This window comes from Rousettus aegyptiacus, unplaced genomic scaffold (assembly GCF_014176215.1).
Source record: "Rousettus aegyptiacus isolate mRouAeg1 unplaced genomic scaffold, mRouAeg1.p scaffold_m13_p_6, whole genome shotgun sequence".
In the NCBI taxonomy this organism is placed as follows: domain Eukaryota; kingdom Metazoa; phylum Chordata; class Mammalia; order Chiroptera; family Pteropodidae; genus Rousettus; species Rousettus aegyptiacus.
Genome location: NW_023416309.1, coordinates 107967578 through 107989684, shown reverse-complemented (window position 1 = coordinate 107989684; position 22107 = coordinate 107967578). Strand labels below are relative to the sequence as shown.

The following is a 22107-nucleotide window of genomic DNA, read 5'->3' as shown; positions in this document are numbered from 1 at the left end:
ATAATTAGATCAGGTCTTCCACTTAAAAAAGTTTCTGTTTATCTTTTCTCTTTTGTTCCTCTGTATACCCTCTTATTTTGGATTATTTAAATACTTTTAGTGTTCTATTTTAATCAATCTATTGGTGTTGGGCTCTCCTTATTTGTATTATTGGGGGGAGGATAACTAGGGGTTTTAACACACACACATATAATTTTTCAAAGTCTATTTATGGTTATTGTTTTACCAAATCACAGCGTGAAACTATTACAACCATATAGGTCTTTTATCTCATAGTTGCCATATATATTGCATTAATATACATTAAACAACGTCATAATCTTTGCTTTTACTATTCATACATATTGTAACATAGGATAGAACATAGGATAGAAAAAATGTTTTCTCTACTCAGATATTTTTTCTCTCTGTTGTTCTTTGTTCATGAATTCCTAAGTTTCTCCCATATAAGTTCCTTCTAGACTCCAAAACTTCTGCCAGCACTTCTTTGGAGCATCTAATTTTATTATAATTTCTGCAACTCAGGATATTTTAAATTCACCTTCATTCTTGAAAGATAACTTTGTTGGATGTAGGATTCCGAGTTGACAGCTAGTTCCTTCCATTATGTCGAAGATGTTTTCCACTGTCTTTTGGACTCCAAGTCTTGGGTTAAGTAATCTCCAGTCGTTCAGATCATGGTTCCTCTGTACATTCTATGTCATTTTTCTCTAGCTGCTTTCACATTTTTTTAAATCTTCGTTTTCGCAGTCAGTTTGATTATGATGTGATAGGCATAGTTTTCTTTAACTTCTGATTTTATTTGTTTGTTTGTTTGTTTTGTTATACAATATCAAGTTTCCTTTGTAGCAAATTCAGGTAGTATAAAAATGGAAAAATCCCAAGAAAGCAATGTACTCATAATTTTTCTTTCAATGTTTTCCTCCCAACTATAATCATTTAATCCCCTCCCATTTATTCCTTAACCAACTCCAAACATAATTCTTCTCTTTTGCTTGTTAAATAATACTTGTGCCAATATCTCAAATAATACCTATTTCAATACTTTTTGGTCCTTATATTTATGGACATTTCTGTAACTTCTAACACAATTGACTACTTCTTCCTTCCAGAGAATTATAAATTCCTACTTTAATTTTCTCTCCTCTTCCAATTCCTCTGTTGTATTTGTTGTTGTTGATGTTGTTCTTATCATTTTAACATTTTTATCTACCTGTCCCATAAATGCTGCCATATTTTAGAATTCTCTCTAGGTCTTTGTTTTAATATCATTTCTAAGCAATTTAATCAATGTCATGGTTTTCTTTATCATGTATATGTAATTCACAAACACACATCTTTAGTCTGTGCCCTTTTGCTTAGCTTAACTCAATATAACCCAACCATTTGTCAGCCAGCTCCACTTGGGTAACTCTCAAGTATCTCCAAATCAGTATTGCCAAATTTGACCTTGGATTTTCCCCCAAACCTGCTACCCTCCCAGTATTTAAACATTTTTCTATTAAACAATAATATAATACATCCAGTCAGAAAGCAGAAAGCTTAACACAGGTATTAAGTCTGTACTTTGTCTTACCATTCTCATCTGTCAAGTAGCGATATTGTCATAATCCCCCCTAAATCTCTCTTATATGAATTGGCATCTCTCTCTTTCTCTCTCTCTCTCTCTTTTTTCATGGCTACCATCTACTATAGTGCAATTCATTATCACAATTAGTGACAGTCACAAAAGTCTCTCTTCCTGTGTCCACTGTTGCCACCACTCATCAATTCTCAATGAAGCCATTTAATGTGATCTCATATATGCAAACAAGTTTCTGTCATTTCTTCCTGAGTTCGACGATAGCGCCCCCTTGACCTTAATGAGTAAAATCCCTAACAAAGCTTAGAGGATTTTCTTGATCTACCTGCTGACAACGTATCTAAAATATTGATTTTCTGTTAATGCTAGAACAAGTGACCTCAAATTTAGCAGCTTAAAGAAGCAAAAATGTACTATCACATAGTTCCTTAAGGCAAAAGTTTAAAGAGGTTCTCATTGTGCTGAAGCCAAGGAGTCTGTAGTCTTGATAGAAGAACCCATGTCTTTGCCTTTTTTAGCTTCCAGACGCCACTCATGTTCCTTGGCTCGTGACTTTCATCACCCATCTTCAGAGTTAACAGTGATGGGTCAGTCCTTGTCATTCATCGAAACTTCCCTCCTTCTCCTCCCATCTCCTTTCTCTGACTCATCCTTTCTCTCCCTTTTGAAAGCGCACATCCTTAGATGGGGATCATTTCCCTAGCTGAAAGTCAATGGATTATCAATCTTAATTCCCTCTTCGACCTTAATGATCTCCTCTCCTAAAAGAGGGTTCACAGGTTCAGCATTAGAATGTGAACATTTTGGGCAGCAGACATCATTCTGCCTCATTTCATTACGATTGCACTTTATGGTCCATCCACAGAGAATGCCCCTCTGTTTCTTGGGCAAAAGGTAAAGGAGGAGCCACTTAGTTCGGGACTTCATTTGTCCCCTTTTAAACTTCATTTGAAAGTTCTTGTTCCTAGCCATCCCTTTCCTCCCTTTACTTGGTTCACTTTCATTCGTCCTTCATTCATGATAGTGGTCTTTCGTGACTTTTCTGACCTTTTAAATTAGGGTAATTCTCTTCGTTTTAGCATAATCTGCTCCTCCTCCTCCTCCCTTTTTTCACACTCCTCTCATGCGTTTTACTTCCCTTGAGAAATGGAATTTCCACGTCGGCAAATGAGTGGTGGATGTGTTAGAAATTCAGCTAAAATTTTTACTCCTTACCCCTCTCCATGATTTCCCCTCGGCCTCGATGTCACTTCTTCTGTTACCGTATTTTCCCCCAGTTTTACTCTGCTTGGCTAATTTCTAAATTAATTCATCTAGATTAATTTTCCATTTTTAAGATTCGACTCCAGTGTTTTCTCGTTTTCTAAGTCTCCTCTGAGGGCACCATTTGCAGCTGGGCGGATAGCTCGGGGATTTCGGTGACATCCCTTGGTAACAGAATTCGCCACCGACCAGATCTTGAGCTCTTTGAGGACAGACACCTATTCTTAGTAAACCACGTGTCTCCAGGTGTAACACAGTGCTAATTATAGAAAGCACTCAATGAATGGTGTGGAAGGGATCTATTAATACTGGTTTCTTCTTAAGAAAAAAAAATTACATCATCTCATCCAAAAAAAATAAAGGCATCGACGTTGCTGAATGATATGCCATTGGTAAAAACTCTTCTGTTTATTTACGTTTGCTTTATTTATCTCCTGGGAAGGAGGCACTTTCGCCATGGCATTGTAATAAAACTCATTACGTTTGAGATATAATCTGGCTGTCAAACCCCATGCTACCACAAGAGGGCAGGTTTGCATTGCGCTTGCTGGCTCCATAAGCATTGCATTTTATTTATATATGTTATATAGTCTGTTATTCCTGAACAAGTAATGCATATTATTATATAATAAATCACTAATAAGTAGATCTTGTTCAAAATAAATTACACAGAGGAAAAATCTGGCTTAAATTTTACTCTTATTCCTAAGTCAGCTAAAATCCAAGGTATAATCACTAGCCTTACACTTTTTTTCCTTTCCTAGCACTTTTGTTGCTACAATTTGATACACGGCTGCTATGCCCAAGGTGTCAGTCGATAGGTGGAGAACGTTTCTATGTTTCTAACGGGAAACTGAAGCCAGGCAATGCTAACTATCTCACCTAAAAATGTCTGGTAAAATTCTGAGCTAAAATGGAAACCCCAGCCCTCAAAACCTTTTAAATTCAAAATGACTAATTTTTTTTACTAAGCGATTCTGCCTCCATAGTTTTTTTTTGTGTGTGTGTGTTTGTTTTCTCTGATGTGATCTTATCTTCTTAATATTGTTTGTTTTGAAGTATAAAATCACGGGCTAACCAATCGATTTTTCTCCTGTCAAAACTTTAAACTGAGCTTCCCTTCTCTATCGTACGCCCCAGACTCTCCAGGGTGGGCCAGGCCAAGGGTTTCTTGTGGCTTTCTCTGAGCTACAGTGATTAAGATGGGACAATGAGGCTCAAACCGAACAGGAAAGAGCTCAGAAGTCAAAAGGTTGCAATCAACAAAGGTGGGAAAATGATCACTTTTTAAAGTAATTCCACTTGGCCATGGTAAGTTGGGAAGAATTTTCTTACATATACATATATATATGCACACACATATACATACAGGTATATACATAAATTGGGTACCTGGGCAAGCCATACAGTAGGTGTAGAATTTTTTAATAAAGATTTAGAGATGAATGGTTCATTTTAACTCTGTGGGTTTGAGACAGTTCGTCAAGAACGATTTAGAAGCCTGAGGGCATTATCTGACAGAGACGCTGAGCATTATTATCTCACTTTTAGAATAGATGGTTCTCAAAGTCTCCAGGACTTGAATAACTGCAAGAAAGAATTCATATATTAGGCAGACGTCAGTGAATCTGAGAGCTTCACTCTCATAATTCTGAGTAATAAGATCGACATATGCGGACAACGGCTGCCCTCTGAAGCTCAGGTCTGGGGCAGGGACAACAATCCTTCCTTAACACGAGTGCAAAGGAGCCACACAAGCCACATCAGCCTCTGAAGAAGCACTGGAAGGTTCTTGCTATTAAGGGTAAGTCAGATACCTTGATACAAAGACTGTCTTCACCAGAAGCACAAACTTAAGCTCATCTTGCCGTTGAAGGCAAGCAACCATCAGTGTATTCTAACCAGTTCAGAGCTATACACAAAGTAACCCAGCATGGATCAGAGAATTAATATTTGCAGCAATGTATTATTGACCAATACAATTAAACTAATGTATAATGCAGTTTCTCCAGTAGGGGGCCAAGGGAAATGCCTACTCACTGAGAAATTTATTTACTGAATAATGAATACTTGTATTTTTCAATTTTAGTAGGTGTTTAATAACATTTCTTTCATTTAAATGTGTAAGTTATAGATCTAATAATAAGTGAAGTGACCAAGATATTAATTATAATTAAAATAAGGTGTTGAAAGAACTTATAACCAATGTGGAGTTTTTAATGAAAATAATATAGACAATACAAATTTTACCTTTAAATATTTTAATTGGCCCTCGAACTGCCTGAACCCATAATAATAATGTACCACATTTTCCAAGTAGCAGATTAAGTTATAGGTATTTTTTTTCCTCCCTACAAATAGAAGAGATCAGGTAGTTTTAAAAGCAGCTAACTTTCTGCAATATGGAATTATCCGTTCCACAATGAGTAAGAGCCTGGTGGATGAAGCCAGGTCTCCACCTGTCCGGCGTTGGACCAGAGTCATTCCAGGTGTGCCGTGGAGGTGGGATAGGGACGAGGGCAAACCACCATGCCCCATCACTTCCTCTAAAAATGATGAGCAGGACATGGTAGTCTAACTTTCTCACTTCCCTGGTTGCTGTGCGACCAGCATGCAGGTTGCCTGATGCTGTGTCGCCCTCTGATAAGAGGGAGGCACATGAGCAGGAAACATCAGGGTATAGTGGTCCAAAGGAACTGAAGCTGGTACATGGGAAACAAAAGTTCAGCGACCACCCTGCACTCTCGGAAGCGGTTTCTGGGAGGCACCGCGAAATAACTGGACAGGATTCCTCTGCTTTGGTTATTAATGTCAATGACTTCCGTTTGGTGACGTCCAGCAGTCACGGGACTCTGCTGCTGTGGTTGCTTAAATAATATAATACTGTCAAAGGAAAAGAATAATGAAATGGTGTTTCCTTCCAGATCATTAGCATTGGAGAGAATAAATTTTAAAAAATGAAACAAAATTCATGTTGTCTCTTTAACTCTCTTTTTTCTGGGATTCATAAAAGTAGCTACTTATTAATAATAATGTAAACGATTTCTGGGAAAGAAGCACGTTTAATTCATAGCCATTTTAGAGACAAAGGTGAATGTGACCACTGGCAAAAATAAATCATTTAGGGAATTCCTCATCATGATTAAGACAAATAAATAATTTCGATAGCATTCTCATGAAGTGACAGAGCAGCTGTGACCAATCCAGTAAGATTTTAGGCAAAACTGCCCACCGATGGCTTTTAATTTTCATAGTAGTAGCTCTAACAATGATCTGGAAGCGGTTAACCTCGGGACACAGCCATGTTCTCTAGTCAAACCCATGACGTCCTGGCACAATAGTTTGTTGATTGACTCTCCCAACTCCACTGTGACCCAGAACTGCCCATTCTAAACTCTACCTGAGCCTTTTTTACGTAAAAAATACCACCATTTAGCCTTATCCCTCTTGGTCCTTAAAACTGCTAGCCTCATGAAGTCAAATTTGCAATGGTGAAAATAGTTCACAGAAGGACTAAAAAAAAAAAAAAAAAAAAAAAAAAAAAAAAAAAAAAAAGCCTGTTTTCACGCTAGAATATTAGTCCTGATTTTCTCCTCCGTTCCCCTGGACATTTCTGATTGATTCTAATATCTTCTTTGTCTGAGATCAGTATGTTTTTGTATTTTTTTTTTGAACGTCTTGGAATTTATGCTTCCTCTAATCCAGACAGGAATAACTCTGTTAAAATCTTAATAGGGACTTTTCTTTGACAGGCAAAAACTTGTTATCAAGGTAAAACCAGAGAATTATTGGGCAATTTCAAATTCTTTTTTCAGATAATCATTATAACATATTATGCATCGTTTTATAATTTTGCTAGAGAACACGGTAAAGATAAAAACAAAATTCTCAACTCTCGTATTCTATATTACAAAAATTAATGGAGGTATTTCCTACATAAGAATTTTTTAAAACTTTCCTTCCCATATAGTAAAATGGGAGGGAATTTTCTAGTGGTGTCCAATCACTTCCTGAAACAAGCAAGGTCAAAACATCTCCAAGGAGCTTGAGAAGACTGGTTCTCAATCTGAGAATAAATGGTGTTTTAAGGATTTCATACTTCTTTAGAATATTCCCTTAAGCTTTTACTAGTTTAGAAAAAGTCCATTTTTTTCTTTTTTATATGAGATAGAAAAACCCTTTCGAGTATGTTTATCGCCATAAAATCAATTATCAAACAAAGTGATTTTTACTGAAGAAGAAAAAAAAGGATTTAAAATGAGATGGACTCAGTTGTGGATGCTTAGTCAACCACTGCTCGGGTGAATATACCAGATTGCGAAAATTGAGGTTCCTTCTGAGATGCCAAGAGAAAATGAATCGTGTAGGTGTGACAAAGATCACTCTGTAGGAATTGTCATGGTAGGTAGAGCAGTCTATCCATTCCTCTTGTCCTCTCTTGCCCGCTTTGTGAATATAAAACGTGGAGAGAGCTGTGGTCATGAAGGGTGAGGAATTGCTCATTTGCCTTCAGCCTAGAGACAATCAACAAAACAGCCTGGAAGGTTTAACACATGTCCTGTTATTTGAGGACATGGTAGACCAGGGTCTAACTTCTACCCAAGGAAATATGGAGGCCCTGAAGTACTCTCTGGAAGCTGCTTTGGCTAGTGGAGCAGAGGTGAGTCGCGTGTTTGTTTCAAAAGTATTTGCATTTCCATTTCATAGCAAGACAAAGAATGTGTGACTGTTCATCTAGGACCAGATGTGGATGTTGGTAGGACTGGTAGGGCGGAGAGCGGGCCTGGAGCCACGAAAGTCCTACCCAGAAGGTCCGCCAGGAGGAGAGAAAATGGGACTCCGACATTTGAGAGGTGAGAGGTAGTGCGAAGTGAAACTTTCAAAGACGGGGTCTGGAAGGGGGAGCACGTGGTGGAGAGACAGTACTGCGTACGTCTAGAGTTTGAGATGGAGAGGCCAAGCGCCATCCAGGAGGAACCAAGGAACCTGGAGAAGCCCGTACATTGGACACTCCTTATGCATCATAACAGATCCTCTCGATCTCATTGTTCTCGTGGTTTGGCCACAGCAGCGGTGATGAGTTTCGCATGGGTTACGAATCGTTTCCTGCAGAGGCATCCTGGCACCTCAAGCCCCGACAGCGTTCCCCTTGCCTGCTCCTGGGGTTTTCTGCGATAACTACAGCAGAAACTCATTTGGTGCTCGTCCATGGTCACCCTTGAACTCTAGGGGAGTTGATGTCCCATGGGATGAACCTTGTAACAAAGGTGGATAGAAGCCAATGGATCAGAGCTTCTCTTCCTTCTGCCGGGTGTTTGATTTAAAGGCTCATGCCGTACGGTTTCTCAGAAGCCCCCACAGAACTGAACAACCAGTTATCCCAGCATCAGCCAACTTGATAAAACATCTTTTTTTGGTTCTCTATCTTGTTTTGTTTCATTGTTCCTACCTATCATTTCTGCTCTGAGAGTACTAACTCTGAGTCACTAACAAATTATACAGGGTCTGCTTTCTGAGGACCATGGCTTAAAAAAATTCATCCTTGAGATAAAGAGAACTCTAAGTCAACACAGAACTCATTCAAATACATTTTCCATTCCTATTTCCCTTTTATACTCTAACTCATTCTTCGCTTTCCACCTCTTACCTAATAACCACTCCCATTCCAGCTAATAACTAGAGGAAGAGGCCATCAAGAAAGAAGAATTACCACACCTCTTCTTTCTCCCACTGCTGTGACCAATTCCTACAGCCAGCTGGGGGGGTGGGAGAAATGTTTACATGATATCCATTCAGACATGTGACTATTATATAAACCTGGACATTCTAGCTTCCAAGTTGAAACTGAGTTTGTTACCTGACATCAGTGAAGAACTGTCCAATACCCAAGAGAGAGCGGAAACTCAAGGGCCTGCCTGCCTGGTTTTCATCCAGAGTCATGGGAAGGCTATACCACTGAACAGACTGTAAAGGAGTAGTATGAAACAGAAATAAAATTCAATGTGTTTGTATCTCATTGATCATTCTTATTCAATGTATGATGTTTTTATCTCACTGATCATTCTTACTCAATGTGTGTTATGTGACAGGATAAGTTACTTGGTAACACTGGATTTTTGAGTATCCAACTTTAAGAATAAATAGATACACCTCGTCTTATCAGAATCATGATAAATAAGATTGTGTAGGTCAAAGTACCTACCGAAATGTCATGCAAACAGCAGAGACTCAATCCTTGTTAGCATCCTTCCTTCCCTAAGCATTTGCATCTCATCTATCATTCTTTGATCTAAGAGTAATATTGAAGAATTATTAGAAAGATCAGTTTATTAAACCACAGAAGAGTGGGTAGAAGTTAATACTTAGAAATGAACGAAAGTTGGACGACATTTATCTCTGGTTATTAAGCATATCACTTAACATCCCTTTGGGTTATGGTCATGGCTGGATTGATCCGCTTGGTACCTGTGCAATCAGACAGGCCCCCCCCACCAACACCACACACACACACACACACACACACACACACACACACACTTAGAAGGATATTGAGCATGGTTTAATACTCGGCTTTAACTTGTCTTAAACTTTTTAATAACTTAATCTTTAAATTTGTGTTCTGCAAGTAAATTCCAATGCGACAGTGGATCATATGTATAAATACAGGAGACATGCACAAATACATAGGTCTATTATGGTTTCTCACTGCCCCATTCACTTATTGCATCTGTGAAGACCCATGACATAAAATTCTAGTGGGCCCACAGTGCAAGGGAAGGCTCAAGGGACAAGGTAAACATCCAGCATGTTTCATCTCCAGGTGAGCAAGCAGGGACTCTGATGTCCCTGAGATGCTACAGTTTCCATTCAAACCAGAAGTCGCTTTCCAATACAGAAAGAAGGCAATGTCATTCTAGGAGACAGAAACAATGTATCCTTTCTTACTTACGTTACTTCCCTGTATCAGCCAAAGGCTAATGCCGAAAATAATGATACAGACAGAGAGACTGTAGTGTCCAGAGCTCCTTTGACTTTTAGGCCTTTTGTACTCACCCATAGGACACAGAGAAGGAGTGTCAATAGCATGTATGTGTGCCAAGAAGTGAAATAAAAACGGTAGAGATTGTTTTCTGTAGCATTTCCACTGCTCTGATAAGAAGGAAATACATATGCATGTTTGACCTACAAAATACAAATTGTATAATTCCGGTGAATCTGCACACCAGTGAAATGCTCTTATATTTGTATTTAAAACCAGCATTGTAACCACATAAAATGATTGGGAATTTCATGCTAATAATTAGATTTTTAAATGTCTTTGTTTAGGAGAACATTGAACAAATAACACCAAGTCAATAAAAACAAACAAACAAAGAAAAAACGCTGCGGCAACTTGAGAGAGATTTCAGAAAGAAAAAAAAACACAAAAACGTTTTGTATTTTAGTACGTTTAACATTTTTTTCTGCTTCCTGAACCACAGATTTCCATTTTCATTCCATACTGTACTCTGCGAATTATGTAGCCAGCCCTAGTATTATTCTCTTGTCTTGAAAATGAAGTATTTCTGCAAAAAGATCTGCAAAATAGGACCCTCATTTTGAACGTTTTATGCAGGGCTTCTCCAGGAAAAATAGGCTGTCCCTCTGGGTGACCACTGCTCACCAACAGAAAGCAGCCCCTCTGTGGGCTTGGCCAACAGATGGCACCTTCATGCTGAGAGAAACATACGTCTCTTTCTTGGGAAGCCGCGGCCTGGATCTTGAGTGGGTAGTTAGGGTACAGGAGCCTGAGCTGAATTTTAAGCTTTCATTTGCCCCCTTGGTTGGGCACATTTACACAGAGCAAACTACACCACATTACAAAGCAGTCTTGATTCTATCTGTTCAAATGTTTTCCCCTTAGTATTTGAAAATTTGGGTTCATCTGCTCATTTTCTAATCCATAGTTGTGAATCATACTTCGAGGAATGTCTGCTATTAATATAGATCTTGTTTTCTGGGCTAAAAGAAGAATAGACCCATTTGGAACAAGGCTTCTTACGTTATTATCTGGGTTTTGGCCATTCTAGAAGAGTGATGGCCAATTAAAATGTTACGAACTTTTGGATGAATAGTAAGAAATTGTACAAAAAAACATAATCCTCCAGTCAACTTGCAGTTTTGCTGTTGGTGTTCTTTTTGTTAAAATGTTTTTTTGAAAGAAAAACCATCACATTTTTTTTTTTTGAAAAATCGCATCTTTGGGGGGTATGCTTAAAACAGAAAAACTCTTTAAATGATAACATTCAAATGTATGTCATGACCTTGAAATGAGAAGATAAGATAATACCTAAGACAGCTTCTCCTGAGTTCATAAAAAACTCACGGCCTTCCCCTTCAGAGCAGGTCTGCGGAGTGCTTAGACGCTCTTGATTCTAAATTGCCGTCTTCTGCCCCGAGCCTTACCCTCCTTGGGGCAGTTTAATTTAGGAGCATCGCTCTTCTTTGTTTCTTCCCACACTGTTGTGATGTGTTGCTATGAGGCAGTTGAGCAGCCGCCCTCCCTTTCCCCAGAAGTGGCTGCCTTCCAACAGTGGGCAAAGCCAGTTATGTAAAAATCATTGTTTTTTTTTTTTTTTTTTTTTTTTTCCCCTCAGCGTTTCCTAGGAAACTAGGGATGCTGGTCCAGTCTGGATTTGACATGAAACGAGAAGATAAAGTCTAACTTTGGAGGGGTAGAAGAGGGCAGGAAACCCTGGGCGCTGCTTCCATACTAGTTTGCTTCATTTTGATTTTGACTGTACATAAAAATTCATCTCAAAGGGGCTGTGATTGTCCAAAGAATAAAAATAGCTACACTGGATTGTAGTGCGTGACCTCATCCACACATCTACAGTGACCTAAATTGACTTAGTCCATTAAAAATGAGGAAGAAATAAAATCCAGAATGTTTCCTTTCTGAATTTATGAAAGCTAAGCTGAGTCGTGATTCCAACTACTGTCTGATTATTTCAATATATAAAAAAGCAAACTGGGGCAATTCGGCCCTAAACTTCTTGTAACATACTCATTCCATTGAATTGGTATAGAGAGAGAACTTCGTCCTCGGTACTGTGTTAAATCTCGAGAAAACAGAGTATTTATTCCTCATTAGAACCCATAGATTAGGGAAGAAAATAAGAAACATGAAACCCTGACGTAAAATAATAAACCATTTGGGAGCACGTGAGGACCGGTAAGTGACTCTCTAATATGGGCTGATTCTCCCTGGATATTTCTGAAATGCCTACTATAGCATGACTCCTGCTAAATACCAGAGAAATGTTATTTAGAGTTTGTTCTAAAAATGACTATCGACATGATACCAAGCAAAAAATAAAAAAGTCAAACAACCAGTTGCTTTGCTATGTTATGCCAAATCACTCATTATTTAAAATATACTTCACTGAAATAACCGACTGGAGATAAAATTGACTGGATATTTTAGAAATATGTGAACAGAATCATTAAGGCCGTTATGACTTTTTAAGAACCTCTGATCTAAAGAAATGGACAACCCACAAACACTGGTTTTTAAAAGGGAAATGCAAAAGATTACAGAAAGATACAAAAATGAAATTCTTAGAAAGGTATGAAAATTCATGAATTTCTCACGTGTCTGTTTTTATATCTCAACTCTGTTTAATGTTTTCATTACACTGGTGAGAAGATTTTTTTGGCATGTGCTTTCCATGATTGACAATTTGTTTTTATGTATAACTTAGACGTTCTTTTTCAAAATTTTAATCATTAGAAACAAGTCTTTAGAGTTCTTGGTTTATTGGGTTTATTCCCCCCCCCCAAAAAAAACCAAGAAGTAGAAATTTCTTTTTAATCAATTCTAAAATAAGAGGAATTAGGATTTGACAGCTCTGATTGATAGATTTAGTAATAAATTTATTGATTTTCCCCCCTATGATCCTATGTCTTTGTTTTTAGCCAAAAAAAAAAAAAAAGTTGCCATTCAGACCTATCACATGATTTTATGGGATAAGTCATAGCTTTTTTTTTGTCATTTCTAAGAATTGGCCAAAGCAATGTGTTTTTCTCTTCTTTTTTTTCCTCTTCCTGCTTCTAACACTCACAACAGTCCTTTTAGATATTGTCTGTATCCTCACAAATAATTTAGCCAGAGAGTTGAGTAACTCGGTGAGGATGTTATTGCTCTTTTAACAAAGGCCTTTAGAATTCTTTTCCCTGTCATACAGTTCTTTAGGCCAACACTCATGGCCAAAATCCAAGGTCATAGCCATTGCACCTGAAAGATCATGTTCTTATAAATTATAGTGTCAACGCAGGCTAGGAGATGTGTGGCTTCTGGTTTATAAATATGACCCCTCAGTGGTGCTTCTTTCGAAAACATGAACTTGTTTCAACGTGACTGGTATAGTAAGGATCAATTTGAGGATAATACAAATTTTGCATTGGCTCGCATGCCATTTTTATTGAAAATCTTCACACGTGTTTAGTGACTTCCTGACATAACCTATCTAGCAATCTTTCCACACCAGAAAATGTGTAGAGAATAAGGGTGCCCGTTCCCAGATTCCCTCAGAAACTCAAGCAGAGATGTTGAGAAATGAAGAAAAAGGAGTGTTGGAGAAGTTGAATGCATCCATTAAGAATTTTCTGAGGTGACTAAGAAATATGGTTTGGAGATGCGAGCTTCGTGTGTGGGAGAACGTTCTCATCTTGGTTGGTGAAAGCTCATGTTACCTCAGGCAGAGTTTGACCCTTAGCTGCTGTGGAAATGCCAGCTTTTAACTGGCTGTGCTGAGCATTTGGTGCTACTTTTGGGGCCTTCGTCCAGAGCAAAGTAACTGTTTCCATAGAGTCAGGGTCATATGCATAGGTAGCTTCAAATAAATGGTCCTTGGGCTCTACTTGACTCAGCCACAGAGGGGTAACCTTCAGCTAAGTCCCTGGCTTTGAGCAGTGGAGCAAAAGGCCTTCTGAGGATGGGTAGGGCACTCTGCCCTTAGGCAGGGCGTGCAGGTCATGTAGATGTCTTCAATAAAGTCATGGGAGCCTCATGAGTGGCCTGAGCAGAGGCTGGTCACACAGGTGGTCCCCAAGCAATGATTCAGGTTGTGTTTGGGCCTTGGCTGAGTCACTCTCTTACATTTAGCAGGTTCAGGGAGCCTCAGTGTAAAACTCCTGTAGCTTACTTCAGAAGTATATCTTGTCCTTAGCAAGCTTCAGCCATACAACAAATAATCGATTTGTGGACAAACCCGCAGATCTTATGGAGTCGAACCACATTTTTTTTGTGCCAGACTGAGTTCTGTGTCTGTTAGTATGATTCAGTCTTTAATGTGTAGGTGTTAGGTCTAAGGAGACAGTTCTAGATCAGCCAAGAAAGAGAATGAGAAAGGACTAGGCTTGCATCACGTGGCTTGTTCAGTGGTTTTACGATCACCTCCCAACACGTGGTTTTAAGTTGGGTCTGATTTAGGGAACAAATTTTCCTTAGAAGGCAGATGTCTTGGACCTAAGGAACTCCAAAACAGGTAGCAATGGAAAGGATCACTGCTACAGGACTGAAGAGGCAATATGCCTTCACTCAGGAGTGTGGCTGCAGAGACAGACTCGGTTTAGAACCTGGGTGGCAGAAATGCGAGCCTCAGGGGATAAATGGAAATAAGCAGGTTTTTGAAAATATGGATAGGAAAAAAAAAAAAAGAGAAAGAAAGAAATGCAAAAAGAACTGAGAACTAGGATGGCGCCATTGCGAAATTTTTTGAATGGCAAGAGAACAGTGACGTCTGAGAAGATCAAGAGTGAGTTTTTCCTCTCAGGTGTAGCAAATGAGCAGCACCAGAAGTAACCATGCACAAGATGCTTACTCTCAACTGAGCAAGTTTATACATTTCAGATGCTCGGCAACTGGCACAAACTGAGAGCCATTTCATAAAGGTCAAAGTGAGGTGCTCTCCATGTGTTCCGATGACATCGGACTCTCCTCCAGCTTTCGGCATTACCAAGTGCTAAGGTTCTGAGACTAACTATTTCCTGAAATAAATCTCTTATAGCTGAAGACGATCTTGTTTTGTAGACTGTTGTTGATAATTATGTAGCTTTATGTCTATTAGAATCTTCAGAGGAAGGTCATGGACATCATGGTCTCAGCTTTGAACTAATTTCGTTACCGAAGTCCTGCAGAAACCACACCCGTTCCTGAGAGAAGCAGCCCGGGCTGCAGCTGCTGAATGAGAAGTAAGTCTGTGTTGGCACCAAGTGCCCTTTAGCAAAATCTAAGCAGAACAAGGAGCAGGGTTAGATGTATTTTAGAATGTATGACTTTTTTAAACATTTTATTTGCAAAGGGAAAAGATTAGGTCGCGGGTCAGTTCTTTGGGATGCTAATATATTATACATAAGATAAAAAACTTTAACTTATAAGAGGGTGTGCTACTTGAATTAATTCCCTCCTAGAATCTCTAGTTTGAAGGGCTTTTATTTCTGAATCATAAGGTTGTCATTTAATCTTTTTTGCAGTGACCTGATACGCTACATCGGATAACATGGCTGGACAAAGATCAAGATGGGAAATACAACAGGGCAGAAATTGTCAGCTTTGTGTAAAATGCAGTCTTACTTAGACTCCATGTACTTAACCTTCTATTCTGACCCATTCCAGAGCCTTCTGAGAGCAAAAATGTGAACCTCTCTCTTGTGAATCTAGAAGGAGACCTAAAGGAGGGGGTGACAGGTTTTGGGGGAGTCCATGAAACTGGACTCGAGACTGTCCAGGAAAATGGCTACTCTCCTTCCCTGAGTTGGTGTTCACTTCCCTGTTTGACAATAAGCTTAATGCTAGGCTCCGATGGGCTAAGAACTTGGATATCTGGAGGGCTGTTATGGGGGAATGGTTCTTTCCAGCTTCAGAAGGTCTTTCAAGATGAACACTCTTCACCCTTTCTCATCCTTAGTCACCATTCTACCAGAAGAAATGAGATGATGTATCAAATCAGTGATGTTGAAGAGAATACAATGGGCATACTGACTACGGCTCTTGTGCTTTGCCTTCCTTCTATCTCTTCCCTCACCCCCAAGGAGCGAGGCTCCTCCATGCCCTATTTTAATTTCAGTGGTCTTCGCCTCACAGGCCCAGTGTGGCCTGTACAGGATGGTTATAAGTCTCATTTGGAGATTTACTTAGTAGGTTTATTTGGTTCTGACACTAAGCTGCATCCACTTAAGCTTTGTCGTCACTCCAGGTGACAGTTTGGAGTCTATCTGCCACTTCTTAATAACATATTCTCAATTTTCTCCAAACTTGGGTAGGGAAAAGGGGTGCTAGGTATTAAACCTGTCAAATTCTTAGATAACTAACATGATTTTCAGTTTGCGGATAAGAAGACAGTCTTTATGAGAGGAAGAGAATAAGTTTATATCATTAAAAAGAAAAGAAGCCAATATTTGAGGAAAAATCTGGCTGGTTCTATAGTCTGAACTTTAGCCACCTTATTGACTTTTTTGTCGATGTCGATTGTTTACTCCTGGCTTGAATACATATTTTATTTCCTGTGCTTAATACCTAGAACAAAATATGTGTTCAGAAAATGTTAGTTGTTTTTGCCAAAAAGTGAACATAAATTTGCAAACATATACTAAAGAAAATAAGAGACTTTTTCAATATAAGCTGGACTTTAAAACTCTGAACATTTGGATGATTAGAGAAATTTCGTTACTCTGGATATTTTAAAAGCGGTAGATAATGATTAATTTTAGGTCAGTTTCCGTGTTTTTCGTCTCTGCAGAGTCATATGTAATACTTCTAAACTCCATCCTTAGGCAAGCCTGGTTCTTGCCCAGGCACCTAATGCTAGTCAATGAGCTGATGGAGGGACAAATAAAATCCCGGTCACAGAGATAAAATAGATTTAGAAACAGTGTCCCATTGAGGAGCACATTATCATTCATCTATTCATTACAAAACGGAATACTTTATATTCCCTTCCTAACAAAAGAGACAAAGCACAATCATTGTTCTCAGCTGTTGGGTGGTGGTTTTTTTAATGACTCAAGAAATATTTGTCAGGCTATCCTAGCAAAATATGAGACCGTCTACATGTATCATCATATTTTGTGGGTTCGGGAAGACAAAAATATAAAATAGGGTCACAAAGGAAAAATGAATAAACATGCTGACTGTGGAGGTCAAGGAAATAAAAAATCTGAGGTTTTTAATTTTTTTTTTCCATATTGTATTGCAGACCTGTTAGGTTATCAAATGCATCAATTAACTCATCTCATATGCCTTGTACCATCTTATTATTTGTCATTTTTAACCATTCTGATCCTATTTTTTCATCAAGCATCCTGCTTTATATTGGGTTTTATTTATATAAACAATAACTGTGAATGATAGAGCCCAGGCTGAAAATCTCAGCCCCTTTTTCTTATGGTGCCCGTGGCTCCAATAATGACAATGAATATCTTCAAAAGATAGTGTGAGGCTCATGTCATGCGTGAAAAGAATTCTAGCTGCTGATAGGAAGATCAAGTTTCAGTGGCTAATTAGGCTCCTATGAAATTGACTTCCAAGAAAGGGTCCTCTGTGGAATATTTTGGGGCGGGAGCTTAAAAAAAAGTGGAGAGACCTCATTTTTCTACTCTGTAAAGAGAACAGGATATTTCAAGTATTCTTTGGAGAAGTGTAATTCTGGAGATGTTAAAATACACTTAAAAGGAACGAGAAATCTGCACACCCTGAAGCATGTGATAAGGTAGAAAGCAGGGTAGTACTTAGAGCAAAATAAGTTGAAGTTCATGTCCAACTCAACCACTTAGTGGCTAAGTGACTTGTCTAGGCTTTTGCTCATCTGCAAAATGGAGATGTTGGTAGGTTTGTTGTAAGATTTGAAAGGTATATGGAGCTCCTAGCAGAGAGCTAATACACATTAGCTGCTCGATAAATATTAGTCTATATTTATATTTAATGCATATTTTTCCTGACCTCAGAAAAGAGGTGATGAATAATACTAAGACTTAGAAAGAACGCTGATTTAAAAAGTCTGGTAAAGAAATGAAAAAAAAAATATTGTGTCATTGTAGTTAAGGAAGTAATTTTAAAAGCGTTTATCTGCAAAGCACCTTTTCAATCATGCATGCTGGCTGGCATAGGGGAAGGTTATTCAGACTCGGTGTTATCTAGAGTTTGTAAATGCTTCTGCAAGTAGATAAGAGAGATTTTTAATTAGAATATGAAATAGTCACAAAAGAAGTTAAAAAATACAGCATCCTCCACTGAACTTCTTGTCACTTCCATGATTTTAATTTGCTTTATGTATTTATTTTTCATATATATCACAAGAGTTAATTTTACCAGATTTCTTTATCATGCTTAATTATTCAAAATTCAGAATTATTGTACTACAAGCAAATTAACTTTGAGTATATTGAGCATAAAAATGCAGTAGCCACTTGCAAATTTAAAATTTTACTTTCCTGTCATGATCTGTCTCTTTTCTTCCCTACAGTGAGGAGTTGTTTCTGGCTTTAGTTCAATTTATGCTAAAAGAGTCAGAAATAAAGCATTTGTTTCTGCAAAAAAAATACAAGATAGTTAAAGGGAACACATGTACCTACTTTGAAGTTTGTTTTGTAGATGTGAACAGTCAATAATGTCTTTTTATCTGACAGAGACATTTTTAGGCTCTTCATAGAGTAAGAAATAGTTTGATTTAAAGTGTAAAACAAAGCATAAATTTGAAAAATCTCTATATTATCACAAATTAACAAACTCTTAACCTGATAAAGATTTTCAAAAATGCTCATTTATAAAAGGCCAGACTTTCCTTAAATGGTTTTCTAGACTGTTAATAAATGTTTGGTGGGGAAGAGATTTCATGGTCCAATAAATTTGAGAAATACTTGACTTGCAAAGATGAAAGTATGAATCTTTAATCTGCTAACATACATTGTGATTCTCTAACTATCAGATACAGTATGTGATGTTTCCCAAATTTCTTTGACCATGGAAGAATGTTTTGACTGAGCGTGCTGTGGAGTCAGCAGTTTTCAGGATACACTTTGGAAAAAAACTGCTCTGAGCCTCTAATTCTAATGTCATCTAAAGTGTCATAAATATACATCTACCTTGAGTTTGTTATAAAAAATGAGAACATCACTAGTGATCATCGGGGAAACCAGAGATTTAAGTTAATCTCAAAATAGTATCATTAGATCATAAAAGTCACTTGTACTGAGTATTCCTCTAATAAAAAAGTCATGCCTCACTAGATCGGAACTGTCTGTGAACTTAGAAATTAATCAACATGAAATGATAAATACATGAATAAATAACAAATGGAGGATTAGAAACAGCTCTTCTTGATGGATGAATTCCGATTCATAAATGTTGAAGCAATAAGGAAAATACAAAATCATTAGGCAGACACCACAATAGTCATTGCTAATTATTATATAAGTATAAAATTTATATAATTATATATTAAAATATTATTAAATCTTTATATAAGATCCATATATTTTATGCTCCTATTTTGAATAAAATTATAAATAATAAGTTATGACTCATAAAATATATAAAAAATAATAATGAAAGCTAAAATCAGTGGGTGAAAGGTTGGAGGAGAAACAAGACATTTGCATAGTCTCAAAGTACCTCTCTTGAGATACTATTTATAACGAAGAAAAAAATAAGAAATTTACTGCAGAGAAAAATGGCAGGTACCACCGTAACCAAGTAAGCCTACTTGACATCATGAATCCTGGACATGATGCACAGAGAACACAATACCCCCTTGTGGCAGTCTTGCTAAAAATGCATGGCCTCAATTTAAATTGAGAAAAATATCAGGCAAAACCAAACTGAGAAAATTTTACAAAAATTTGGTCCTCATCAAATGTGGCTAAATCATGAAAAAAAAAAAAAAAAAAAAAAAGGAAGCCCAAGGAGTTAGCTGTCACATATAGAAGGAAACCAAGGAGATATGAAAACTAAATACTATGTGAAATCTTGGAGTGGATCCTCGAAAATTAAAAAGGAAAAACCTACCAAACTTAGAGGGTCTGTAGTTCGATCAATAGCATTGTGTCGGTGTTTATTCCGTGGTTTAGATTCTTTAATATGTTAAATTGTCAATGTTAGGGGAGGCTGGAAGAAGGGCATTAGAGAACCCTCCAAACCATTTTTGCATACAGAGATTTTTGAAAAATAAGTGAGATGTTTAAAACATTTCTTAGATGATTTATGATTTCCTCATTTGTTTTTGCATAGATAGACCCAACCTTAATTTGGAAATAATTGTATTAGATGGCTTGGGTTTATTTTGTCTTATAATGTCTTTGAAACACATTTATTTATAAGGTCATAAACAAATAAAAAGTCAAATCATCCAATAAGTTTTATCTTCTACATCATATTCACTTGAAAATATTTATATACTAAAATTTTGCTTTGACCATTTTTATTTGTTATTGTTGTTTTGTTTTGCTTTCTGTTGGTTTGGATAGTTTTCTAGGAAAAAATCTCGAGTTCTATTTTCGAAGAGAAACTGTTAATTGGAGCTACTTTCAGCCATTTTTAGCAGTCTATTTTTTACAAGTACAATGTGAGACAGAACTACATTGTACAACTTACGGGGACAACTGCTTTATTTTTAAGAGGGGCCTGGACCCAGGGCCTTCTGGATATGGCTTACTTCTTAGTCCCTGCAGTGAGTTTGCTTTCAGAATCTTCTACAAGTCACAGGGTTATAGTTAACAAGATTTGAGAATCATTTATGCAGAGTTTTAGAACATGGAAATGGGAGGAAAAAGCTAAAGAGAGAATTGCTTGGCTCAGAGAGTCTTCATTTCCTTAATGGAATAATAATATGTGCTTTATCCCCTTGGGGATGATGGGAATGAGCAAATTTATGATTATAAAATATCCTGCAGTTTGAGAGTATTTTGTTTTCAAAGTCTTATTGGCACATGCAGTACTTAAAGTTGAATCAGTTGACATACTTTATTTCTTCTCAAGATGTGGGTGGGAGAATGAGATAAAAGAAATATAGGAAATGTGCAAATGAGAAAAGAGAGAAAGAAATGTTAAACTAGATCTCTATTTACTCAAGTACAAAAATGCTTACGTTGCTTTTGGGGACCAAAATTAAGCTTGAAAATCAGAAATCAACAGTGTTCCCATATGTGGGGTGCAGACAGAAACATGGCAGGGGTTTGGGTTGGGGTGGAAATGGAATTTGTATGTAAATTAGCTGAGATATAAAAACATATTTATATCCAAGGCGAATATTTTGAAAGGGTAAGGGGGGAAGCTCATCAGGCATATCCGACCACTGTAGTTAACATGTCTTAAAGAAAATCAGGATTCATTTAGAGCTTTCGAAATTACTTTCACTTATGACTACAGTTACTTCCACACCATAATCCAAAACTACTCATTTTTGAATGCGTTGAAATTATATATTAGGATTTTCTGCCTTCATTTTAAAAGTTAAGAAAGAAAACATTTTGAAAATAAAATCATTAGAAAGTAAACACACATACATAATGGGAGCAAAATAACTAAAGTTAGTGAGAGTAATGAAGTGGAATGAAAAAATATATGTTTAAAAAGTAACTTAAGCTTCAGAAATTATTAATAAAAAGATATGAGAGGGAGTCAAATAGACTGCAAGTTCATCAAAAGACCTAAGGAATTGAGAAATGCTTTGATGTCCTTCAAAGGCATGCACTTCTATTTAGTTCTATCTGTGGGGATTTTCAATTAACTTCCTGCAAGTCCAAGCTAGTTCTCTTGCTAAGAAAAGTGAAATATCTTGAGAAATACTCTTTATACCTTTGCTCTTCAGAGACAATTATTGTTAGATATTACATTAGAGTTCTCTATATTGCATGTATTAGTATTCTTAACCCAAACTAGCTTTAAAAATAAAGGAACTTTATCTATGTCCATGCCACCCTGAACAAGCCCAATCCCATCTGATCTCAGAAGCTAAGCAGGGTTGGGCTTGGTTAGTACTTGGAAGGGAGACCACCTAGGAAGACCAGGCGCTGTAGGCACAAAAAATAAAAAATAAGAGATTATAAGCTGACAAGGTTTTTATAATCTGTGAGGTCAACCAAGGGTCGCCTCGCTTAAAAATAAAAAAATAAAAAAAGTAAGGAAAGTTTTTACTCCCTCTTGAGAAATCTAAAGACAGTGTAGGCTTCAATATTGGTTTGATCCAAAGTTGACCAGGACTGCAAATCCATTTTGCTGCCTTCCC

General features: G+C 37.4%; 1 pseudogene; it reads left to right on the top strand.

Moving 5' to 3' along the window:
• Positions 1–21782: 21782 nt before the first annotated feature.
• On the top strand, positions 21783–21901 carry LOC118604747 (annotated as a pseudogene).
• Positions 21902–22107: the final 206 nt, after the last annotated feature.